The sequence below is a fragment of the Mirounga leonina genome, unplaced genomic scaffold (assembly GCF_011800145.1).
Source record: "Mirounga leonina isolate KUSES-001 unplaced genomic scaffold, KU_Mleo_1.0 Mir_204, whole genome shotgun sequence".
Lineage (NCBI taxonomy): Eukaryota > Metazoa > Chordata > Mammalia > Carnivora > Phocidae > Mirounga > Mirounga leonina.
The window spans coordinates 21,287,571-21,299,799 of NW_023270513.1; the positions used below are offsets into that span (position 1 = coordinate 21,287,571).

Genomic DNA, 12,229 nt, shown 5'->3' on the forward strand with positions numbered 1-12,229 from the left:
TAACACCCAGTGCTCATCACAACAAGTGCCCTCCTTAATACCCATCACTCATTTAGCCCATCCCTCACCCATCGCCCTCCATCAACTCTCAATTTGTTCTCTATCATTAAGAGTCTCTTATGGTTTGCTTCCCTCTCTCCTTTTTTGCCCCCTTCCCATATGTTCATCTCTTTTGTTTCCTAAATTCCATATATGAGTGAAATCATATGGTATTTGTCCTCTGACTTATTTAGCTTAGCATAATACACCCTAGCTCCATCCATGTCATTGTAAATGACAATATCTCATTCCATTTTTATGGCTGAGGAATATTCCATTGTAAATATATACCACAACTCCTTTATCCATTCATCAGTTGATGGACATTTGGCCTATCTCCATAATGTGGCTATTGTAGATAATGCTGCTATAAATATCAGGATGCATGTACCCCTTCAAATCTGTATTTTTTATCCTGTCGGTAAATAGCTAGTAGTGCAATTGCTGGATCATAGGGTAGTTCTAGTTTTAACTTTTGGGGGACCCTCCATACTGCTTTCCAGAGTGGCTGCACCAGTTTGAATTCCCACCAACAGTGTAAGAGGGTTCCCCTTTCTCCACATCCTCACCAACTTCTGTTGTTTCCTGTGTTGTTAATTTTAACCATTCTGACAGGTGTGAGGTGGTATCTCATCATGGCTTTGATTTGTATGATTGACATACAATGTATTGAATATATTTAAAGTGTACAATTTGACAAGTTTCAAAATATATATACACCCATGAAACCATCACTACAAAATAATGAACACATTCCGTACTCCAAAATATTTTCTCATATTCTCCTGCCTCTCCCTGCACCCCTTCCCCAATCCAGAAGCCACTGATTGGCTTCTGACACCACAGATTAATTGACATTTTCTAAATTTCTAAATAAATGGAAATATATGTGACTGTCTGGCTTCTTTTGCTCAGTATAATTATTTTGAGATTTATCCATAATATTGTGTAGATGCTTAGTTCTTTCATTTGGGTTGCTGAGTGGTTGTTCATTGAATGAATATATAATAGTTTATCTGTTCACCTCTTGATGAACATTTGGATTATTTCCAGTTTTTAGCTATTATAAATAAAGCTGTTATGAACATTCATGTATAAATCTTTGTATGAACACATTTTCTTTTCTCCTCAGTAAATACATAGAAGTGGAATGGCTGAATTGTAATGGTAGGTGTCTGTATACCTTCTTAAGAAACTGCCGAACTATTTTTTCAAAGTGACTGTACCCTTTTATATTTATACATGCAGTACAGGAATTCTAATTCCTCCACATTCTTGTGGTTAGTATAATCAGTCTTTTTTTCTGCTAAGATTTTATTTAAATTCAAGTTAGTTAACATATAGTATTGGCTTCAGGAGTAGAATTTAGTGATTCATCACTTACATATAACACGCAATGCTCATCACAAGTGCCTTCCTTAATGCCCATTACCCATTTAGCCGATGTCCCCACCCTTCTCCCCTCCAGCAGCCCTGTTTGTTCTTTATAGTTAAGAGTCTCTTATGGTTTGCCTCCCTCTCTGTTTTTATCTTATTTTATTTTCCCCTGTTCACTTGTTTTGTTTCTTAAATTCCACGTATGAGTGAAATCATATATTTGTCTCTGAGTGACTTATTTCACTCAGCATAACACATTTTGCCTCCATCCCCATCATAGCAAATGGCAATATTTCACTCTTTTTGATTGCTAATATTCCATTGTATATACATATCACATCTTTTTTATCCATTCATCAGTCAATGGACATTTGGGCTCTTTCGATGATTTGGCTATTGTTGATAGTGCTGCTATAAACATTGGGGTGCATGTGCTCCTTTGAATCACTATTTTTGATCCTCTGGATAAATACCTAGTAGTACAATTGCTGGGTCATAAGGTAGTTCAATTTTTAACTTTTTGAAGCATCTCCATACTGTTTTCCAGAGTGGCTGCACCAGTTTGCATTCCCACCAACAGTGTAAAAGGATTCCCCTTTCTCTACATCCTCACCAACATCTATTGTTTCCTGAGTTAATTTTAGCCATTCTGACAGGTGTGAGGTGGTATCTCATTGTGGTTTTGATTTGTATTTCCCTGATGATGAGTGATGTTGAGTATATTTTCATGTGTCTGTTAGCCATTTGTATGTCTTCTTTGGAGAAATGTCTGTTCATGTCTTCAGACCCTTTCTTACCTGGATTATTTATTTTTTAGGTTTTGAGTTTTTTAAGTTCTTCATATATTTTGGATACTAGCCCTTTATCTGATATGTCATTTGCAAATATATTCTCCCATTTTGTTGGTTGCCTTTTAGTTTTGTTGATTGTTTCATTTGCTGTGCAGAAGCTTTTTATCTTGATGAAGTCCCAATAGTTCATTTTTGCTTTTGTTTCCCTTGTCTCCAGAAACAAGTCTAGTAAGAAGTTGCTATGGCCAAGGTCGAAGAGGTTGCTGCTTGTGTTCTCCTCTAGGATTTTGATGGTTTCCTTTCTTACATTTAGGTCTTTCATCCATTTTGAATTTATTTTTGTGTATGGTGTAAGAAAGTGGTCCAATTTCATTCTTCTGCATGTTGCTGCCCAGTTTTCCCAAAACCATTTGTTGAAGAGACAATCTTTTTTCCATTAGATATTCTTTCCTACTTTGTCAAAGATTAGTTGACCATAGAGTTGTGGGTCTATTTCTGAGTTGTGGATCTATTTCTGAGTTGTCTATTCTGTTCCTTTGATCTATGTGTCTGTTTTTGTCTGGCAGCATACTGTCTTGATGATTACAGCTTTGTCATACAGCTTGAAGTCCAGAATTGTAATGCCTCCGGCTTTGGTTTTCTTTTTCAACATTACTTTGGCTATTCAGGGTCTTTTCTGGTTCCACACAAATTTTAGAATTGTTTGTTCCAGCTTTGTGAAAAATACTGCTGTTATTTTGATAGGTATTGCATTGAATTTGTAGATTGCTTTGGGTAGTGCAGACATTTTAACAATGTTTTTTTTTTTAAAGATTTTATTTATTTATTTGACAGAGAGACACAGCCAGAGAGGGAACACAAGCAGGGGGAGTGGGAGAGGGAGAAGCAGGCTTCCCGTGGAGCAGGGAGCCCGATGTGGGACTCGATCCCAGGACCCTGGGATCATGACCTGAGCCAAAGGCAGATGCTTAACGACTGAGCCACCCAGGTGCCCAACAATGTTTGTTCTTCTTGTTATGAGCATGAAATGTTTTTCCATTTCTTTGTGTCTTCCTCATTTACTTTCATAAGTGTTCTATAGTTTTCATCATACAGGTCTTTTACCTCTTTTGTTAGGTTTATTCCTAGGTATCTTACCTATTCTTTTCCTATTGTCTCAGGGGTCTCAAGGCCACCTTCAAGTATGCTAATTTAACAGAAGGATTCACAAGACTCACAACAGGTTTTACTCATGGCTAACATTTTTTACAAAGAAGTATATAGAGCAAGAGCAACAGGAACAAGATATCCATTGGGTGGAGTCCAGAGTGATTAGACACAAGTTTCCACATATTTTCCTACCTGGAGTCACACAGGATATACTTTTTTTTTTTGCACACAAAGTTATGATCTGCAACTAGCTATGGTAAGCAAAACTCATGACCCCAACAATGAAATCATGTGCCCATCATCAGTCTTTTTTTTTTTTTTTTAGATTTTATTTGACAGAGAGAGACACAGCGAGAGAGGAAACACAAGCAGGGGGAGTGGGAGAGGGAGAAGCAGGCTTCCCGCTGAGCAGGGAGCCCAATGCGGGGCTCGATCCCTGGACCCTAGGATCATGACCTGAGACAAAGGCAGGGGCTTAATGACTGAGCCAGCCAGGCGCCCCGCCCATAATCAGTCTTGATGTTTGTGAAAAGCAATTCTCACAAGACAGTATAACATGGTCCTTTGCTCCAGGTGTATACAATAAAATCTTCAATTGTTAACAGAAAGAACCATCAAATACAACATTCCCAGAGGTTGTACCATGATTAGATGGGTCCAAGCTCTCTTGGAGATATGTGAGGAGCGAGCAATAAGACCTGCTGTGTTAACTGTTTTCTCACACCCATTTTATTATTGGGTTGTTAGTTTACTTATTATTGAATTTTAGGAGTTCTTAACATATTCTGTATACAATCCTTTATCAAATATATGGTTTATAAAGATTTTTTCCAGTTTTTGGTTTGTCCTTTTATTCTAACAGTGTCTTTTGAATAGTAGAAATTTTTAATATTGATCAAGTCCAATTTATCAATTTGTTATGTATTGTGTTTTGGGCATCATTTCTAAGAAATCTTTGCAAAACCCAAGATTTTAAATATTTTTTTCCTGTTTCCTTTTAGCATTTTTATAGTTTCAGGTTTTTACATTTTAGGTCTATGATTCATTTTGCATTAATTTTTGTATATGGTTTGACCTGGAGTATTTTAAAGCAAATCTTTGACATCAGATCTTTTCACCCATAAATATTTGGTATGTTATCTCTAGCAGATGAGGAAAGTTACAAAAACATAATCCCAATACCTTTATCATAATTACTTACTAGCATATGGCACTCAGTCTGTGTTCAAATTTCCCCTAAATATATTTTTGTTTGTTTAAGATCCATACAAAATAGGCATATTGCATTATGTTGTCATGTTTCTTAAATTTCCAGTAATCTGTAACAGTCCCCTTATCCAATTTTCCTATGTCGTTTTTTTCTAATAATAATCTAGGTCACTTGTGCCAAGAAATTTCCACATTCTGGATTTGGCTGGTTGTATCTTGGTGATGTTTTTAACATATTGCTCTGCCATTTCTTGATTTATTAATTTTTGGCATTATATATTATTAGACATCATATATTTACTCTGTGCTGTGAAAGATGAGGATCTGGTAACATAACTACTCTCTACTTACCTCTCTCTAATTATCCCTTTAACATCTTTAACAATGAAATAAACATAGAAGATTTTTGAAGAATTAATATGTATGACTATTTGCCTTTTCCCAAATAATATCTTCATTTAGCCTTGGCTGTACCATAAACTACCAAATACTATAATAAACTAGCTTTTGTCCAGTGCAATAACAGTAGGGGAGTGGAGAATAGAGATTTGAGAAATATCTCGGAAGAGGATCTGACAGTACTGAATGAAGGAAGAAGGGAAGGGCTATAGAATTCCTGTTCAGTTTGTGGCTTCAACTGAGTACACGGTGGTGCCACTTAGAATAGAAGAGGATGAATAGGTTTGAGGAAGGGACTGGGGACCCAGGAAGAAAATAAATTCAGTTTTTGACATTGAGACATGGGGTACTTTAAATAATCAAGCAGAGACGTGCAATAGACCACTGGAATTATGGATCTGGAGACTAGGAGAGAGATGTGGGTTTGAAGTAGAGATTTGAAAGTCATCAGTTTTATGGGTGATAGTTGAAGCCATGGCATGGATAATATTGCCCAGGGAATGTGTAAAGAGTAAGGAAAGAGGAAGATAAAAAACAAAACCCTAAGGAACACCAAGATTTAAGGAGACAGAAATAGTTGTTACAGTATGTGATGAGTACCATAATAAAAACATGTATGAGATACCCTCGTGACTCAAAGTAAGATTGATCAACTGGGTGGGGAAAAGTTATCGTAAAAAGTTTTACTTTGGTTTAGATACTGAAGAATATATCAATGTGTGCCAATGGGATGAGGGGCAGGAAAACAGACACACTCATCTACTCCTCAAGGAAAACAGAGGACTTTAAATGAGAAGTCTTTCAACTATTCTCCACCCTGACACACTCATGTCTAAAGCAGTGTTCCTCAAAGTGTGGTAAACAATTCACTTGGAAAAGAATCACACAGGGGCTTTGTAAAAATATATATTATTAGGTTCCACCTTAGACCTACTGAATCAGAATCATTGGGGAGGGAGACACTGAGGAATCTGCACTTTAAACAACTTCTCTAAGTGATTCTGAAGCAGATGACTTGTATACAACATTTTCTACAAACTATGGTGTAACCATGGGAACTTTCAGCTAAAGTAGAATGGATGAGGTCAAAGAATTATGATCTTCAAGTTGCTACTCTCTTCTTGCTAGTTTTAGCAGGAAGGCCTAGTGGGAAAATGGGGAACACAGAGGTTTTGTAAGAGTATAATTGACTCAATCTGTTTTTCTATATTTAGAAGGAAAAATGAACCAGATAAGACTAAGAGCGGTTTTCCTTTGAGCTGGTCCCAAGTCAACCAGGAAGAACATACAGGCACCTTGATGAAAAAGAAATCAACAATTGATTTTGCTGATTGAATGTAGTCATTAAAACAACAACACCCATGAATTCCCCTAATTTTGTTTTCACTTTTTAGCTGGTTACTTGGCATTTTATACTCAGCTCCTCTTAGTGAATTCATCTTACCTGAAGTCACTAAATGTTTAGCTTTTCATTTAATCAATAATTCCAGGGATAAAAATTTCCATGTTTCCCATAATTTTTATCCTAAAAAGAGGAAATCTCAATTAAGTCATTGTCTATTGTTCAGTCAGGAAATGTTTCTATGTCTTCATAAAAAAGATAACTATATGTTTGGGAATATATTATTTGAAGTACACAGTGAGATGGATTACTCTTGAGAATTCATTTGTGCCTTTAGGGAATCCCAGGGATGTACTCTCAAACTCTGATAGCCTATGAATATTCTACTATGGCTAGAAATACTATTCTTCTGAGAAACTGGCAAATGGATTTTGTTACTTTTTCATAGCAGCTATCTACATGGCTCTCCAGAATTGGGTATATCTAGCTAGAAATACACTAACTTCAAAAGATTGTAACATATTACTTTGTTTTGAGAAAAGCTGTGAATATTTCTATTCATTCTTTGAAATATTTCTAGAAAAAAATCAGATCATAAAACCAATTGCTTCCTTTGAAAAGACCCTGTGATAAAATTAAGTCAATTCTGATTCCAAAATTAAACATGAAGAATGGTAAGATTTCATAAGAGAACAGCTCTTCTCTTTGTATATCTACCAATTCTATTTATCATTCATAACTTTCTAAGATACATTTCCTGACTCACATATTATGTTAGTAAGTTTGTAACATATGAGAAACAAATAATAGTTTTATCTAGTTCATTTAGTGATGTGTGTGATATGATAAATGTGATATCTATTTGATAGTCACACAGATGTCAGAAGATGCTTTAGAAAGTATAGGATGTGATGGGGGAATAAACTGTCACTTATAGTATGATTCCACCCAAGAGCTGAGGAATTATGTTATAAAAAAAAAAAAAAAAAAGAACCATGAGACCTAGAGAGAGGAGAGACAGAATATGGAATTGTCAGTGTGCATGCACATAGTTGTAAAGGAAATACACTAGAGAAAAAAATACTGGTCCACAGTAAAGTTATATTTTCTGTACAAAAGAGCCACTAATATAGTGTATATAAATATTCCCATAGGACTATGAGATCCTTTTTAAAATTCCATACTTACCAAAACAATCTTTTAGTTATTGTATTAGTTGCTAGGGCTGTCATAACAAAGCACCACAGACTGGGTGGCTTCAATGGAAATTTATTTTCTTGCAATTCTGGAGGTTGGAAGTCTCAGACTAAAGTATTGGCAGGGTCGGTTTCTTCTCAGGCCTCTCTCCTCAGCTTGCAGATGGCTATCTTTTCCCTGTATTGTCACATGGTCTTCCTCTGTGTGTCTCTGTCCTAAAGTTTTCTTATAAGAACATGATTCATATTGGATTAAAGCATACCCTATTGACCTCATTTTAGCTTAATTACCTCTTTAAAGACTCTATCATCAAATAAAGTCATATTCTGAGATACTAGGGACTTCAACATATAAATTTTATGAGGACACAGTTCAGCACACAACATTATTTTAGGTTACCACATAAATTAATACAAAGAAAGGATCCACATAGATTTAAAACTCCTTTTTGGCAAAATCTTGCTGACTGTGAGGCAAGTACAATAACATGTGTTGAATATTACTACAGAGGAAATGCAATATTGAAGGAGCTAGACTTATGGTGACCCAATCATGGTAAAAGAAAATATTAAGCCCCAGAATACTGCCTAATTAATACTACTGCATAAGGTACTGGAGCTTATTATTTTTAAGAATTAATTTATTCATCTATTTAGTATATTCCCTAAAGTCTTAAAAGTTGATTTAGATTTTTTTTAGAAAACTTTATACAGTGCTGTGTTTTTATTTGTAGAAAAAATCAGCTCAAATATGTTCATTTTTTGTATTAATATGATGGTCAAGACTTTGCAGAATGTGTTATCCAAATTTTTTTTTTTAAGATTTTATTTATTTATTTGAGAGAGAGAATGAGAGAGAGCACATGAGAGGGAGGAGGGTCAGAGGGAGAAGCAGACTCCCTGCTGAGCAGGGAGCTGGATGCGGGACTCGATCCCAGGACTCCAGGATCATGACCTGAGCCAAAGGCAGTCGCTTAACCAACTGAGCCACCCAGGCGCCCATGTGTTATCCAAATTAAAAACCAGTCCTGATAGGCTTTTACAAGCTAAGCCTTCACTGAACTCAAGGCTACATATAAGAACTCTGAAATCCAAGGACAATTTTAAAAAAGGATACCTGAATTGTTTGCCAAAACTAGAATAATCCCTAATGATATATAAGAACCAGGGTACAAAAGCAGTGAGATAATCCAACTCATTATCAAGTACTTTATCACTTAGCAGATATCTAGCTTATAAAAGTTATCCTACAAATCTCTGCATATACTAGTGAATCTTCATTAGAGGTCTCTTTTTAGTCTTTGAAGATGCTATTAGAAGTAGAAGAAGATCTTTGGTCAGCAAACACCACAAAGAAAAGGTTAGAGAATCCTCTTTTGAGTTGTATATTTAAAATGATATGAGTGATTGGAGGAAGGAAAGATGGCGGAAGAGTAGGGGACCCTATTTCAACTGGTCCCCGGAATTGAGCTGGATATCTACCAGGCCACTCTGAGCACCCAGGAAACCAGCCTGAGATGTAAGAAGATCTGGATCTCTACAAGCAGAATATCGCAGGCGGTTGGTTTTGAGGTACGAAGTGGGGAGCCCTGATTCTGCGGGCAGATGTCAGAGGATAAACAGCAGCGGGAGGGAGCCTGTCAGTGGGGATCCTACACCGCCGGTGAGTGACAGCCTCGCGCGCTGGGGACGGGGCACAGACTCGCAGACCGGTAGCTGCGGGGAAAGGACTTTAGGGCAGCCCCTGGGATGGAAACCCAGAGCGGCGGGGTCAGGCATGTGAAATGGGTGCGGCTGGCGGTTTTAGAGGCACAAAGGGCAGAGACCTGCTCCGACCTGGAGACAGGACTGGGGGCACTGCGGAGGGGTGCACAACCAAGGACGCTGCAGTTTATAGCAGCACGGACAGAAACAGAGAGTGTGGCCTGGAGAGCTCACTGAAGAACAGACTGCGGTCTCTTTGCTCTGAGGCAGAGGGTTGGAAACGGTCTCTTCTGCTCTGACTCGCGGAAGAGTCGTGGAAAGCCGCCAGGGAAAGCCGCCAGAGAACAAAAGCCCCCAAAACTGATTCCCACTGAGCTCATCCCCCGCCACAGGGAGGCAGGGCAACTCTGCCCAAACAGGGTTGCCTGAGTAACAGCGCGGCAGGCCCCTCCCACAGAAGACAGGCTGGGAAAACAAGAGGCCAGCAACCCTAAGGTCCCAAGAAAACAGGTGCATCTTGCTTGGGTTCTGGTCAATAATTTGGACTCTATACATTCCCTCAAACACCCATCAACAGAATGACTAGGAGGAGGAACCCCCAAAATAGAAAAGACTCAGAGATTATGACTTATGCCGCAGATTTACAAATGGATGCAGATATAATCAAGATGTCAGAGACGGAATTCAGGCTAGCAATTGTGAAGACAATGGCTAGAATGGAGAAATCAATTAATGGCAACATAGAGTCTCTAAGGGCAGAAATGAAAGCTGAATTGGCAGAACTTAAAAATGCTATCAATGAGATCCAATCCAATCAAGATAATCTAACAGCTAGGGTAACTGAGGCAGAAGAACGAATAAGCAACGTGGTAGACAATATAATAGTTAAAAAGGGAAAAGAGGAGGCCAGGGAAAAACAACTCAGAATCCATGAAAATAGAATCAGAGAAATAAGTGACACCATGAAGCGTTCCAGTGTCAGAATAATCGGAATCCCAGAGGGAGTGGAGAGAGAGAGAGGACTAGAAGATGTATTTGAGCAAATCATAGCTGAGAACTTCCCTAATCTAGGGAATGAAACAAACATTCGCGTCCTAGAGGCAGAGAGGACCCCTCCCAAGATCAAGGAAAACAGGCCAACACCCCGGCATGTAATAGTAAAACTCGCAAATCTTAGAAGCAAGGAAACCATCTTAAGGGCAGTTAGGGGGAAGAGATTCCTTACGTACAGAGGGAGGAACATCAGAATAACGTCAGACCTATCCACAGAGACCTGGTAAGCCAGAAAGGCCTGGCAAGACATATTCAGGGTACTAAATGAGAAGAACATGCAGCCAAGAATACTTTACCCGGCAAGGCTTTCATTTAGAATGGATGGAGAGATGCAGAGCTTCCACGACTGGCAGAAGCTGAAAGAATATGTGACCACTAAGCCGGCCCTGCAAGAAATATTAAGGGGGCGTTCTATAAAAGGAGAAAGACCCCAAGAGTGATATACAACAGAAATTTATTGGGACAGTATATAAAAACAACATCTTCACAGGCAACATGATGACAATTAATTCATATCTTTCAATAATCACTCTCAACGTGAATGGCCTAAACGCTCCCATAAAATGACACAGGGTTGCAGACTGGATAAAAAGACAGGACCCATCCATATGCTGCCTAAAAGAGACTCATTTTGAACCTAAAGTTACATCCAGACTGAATGTGAAGGGATGGAGAGCCATCTTCCATGCCAGTGGACCTCAAAAGAAAGCTGGGGTAGCAATTCTGAGACAAATTAGATTTTAAACTAAAGTCTGTATTTAGAGACACAGAAGGACACTATATCATTCTTAAAGGGTCTATCCAACAAGAAGATCTAACAATTGTAAATATCTATGCCCCCAACATGGGATCAGCCATCTACAAAAGCCAACGGTTAACCAAAATAAAGAGTTATATTGATAACAATACGTTAATTGTAGGAGACACCGGGGTGCCTGGGTGGCTCAGTTGTTAAGCGTTTGCCTTCGGCTCAGGTCATGGCCCCAGGGTCCTGGGATCGAGCCCCGCATCGGGCTCCCTGCTCAGCGGGAAGCCTGCTTCTCCCTTCTCCACTCCCCCTGCTTGTGTTCCCTCTCTTGCTGTCTCTATCTGTCAGATAAATAAATAAAATCTTAAAAAAAAAATTGTAGCAGACCTCAATACTCCACTCTCAGCAATGGACAGATCATCTAAGCAGAAAATCAACAAGGAAACAATGATACATTGGACCAGATGGACCTCACAGATATTTATAGAACATTCCACCCTAAAACAACAGAATACTCATTCTTCTGAAGCACACATGGAACTTTCTCCAGAATAGACCACATACTGGGTCACAAATCAGGTCTCAGCTGATACCAAAAGACTGAGATTATTCCCTGCATATTCTCAGACCACAACACTTTAAAACTGGAACTCAATCACAAGAAAAAATTTGGCAGAAATTCAAACACTTGGAAGCTAAAGACCACTCTGCTCAAAAATATTTGGGTCAACCAGGAAATCAAAGAAGAACTTAAACAATTCATGGAAATCAATGAAAACGAAAACACATCGGTCCAAAACCTATGGGATACTGCAAAGGCGGTCCTAAGGGGGAAATACATAGCCATCCAACCCTCACTCAATAAAATAGAATATCCCGAATTCACCAACTAACTCTACACCTTAAAGAACTAGAGAAAAAGGAACAAACGATGCCTAAGCCATGCATTAGAAGAGAAATAATTAAAATTAAAGCAGAGATCAATGAATTAGAAACCAGAAACACAGTAGATCAGATCCACAAAACTAGAAGTGGGTTCTTTGAAAGAATTCATAAGATCAATAAACCACTGGCCAGGCTTATCCAAAAAAAAAAGAGAAAGGACCCAAATTGATAAATGATGAATGAAAGGGGAGAGATCACGACTAACACCAAGGAAATAGAAACAATTATTAGAAATTATTATCAACAACTATATGCCAATAAACTGAGCAATCTGGAT

The 12,229-nt window shown here is 38.2% G+C and overlaps 1 long non-coding RNA gene across 2 annotated transcripts in view; it reads right to left on the minus strand.

The window, feature by feature from the left end:
• Positions 1-12,229, minus strand: part of LOC118026092 — a 44,531-nt gene that overhangs the window by 16,670 nt on the left and 15,632 nt on the right. For both annotated transcript variants that reach the window (XR_004683462.1, XR_004683461.1), the window contains exons 3-4: positions 7,495-7,728; positions 6,409-6,489 (exon numbers count right to left, since the gene is read on the minus strand). This is a non-coding gene — a long non-coding RNA (uncharacterized LOC118026092). The remainder of the gene's footprint in view (positions 1-6,408; positions 6,490-7,494; positions 7,729-12,229) is intronic.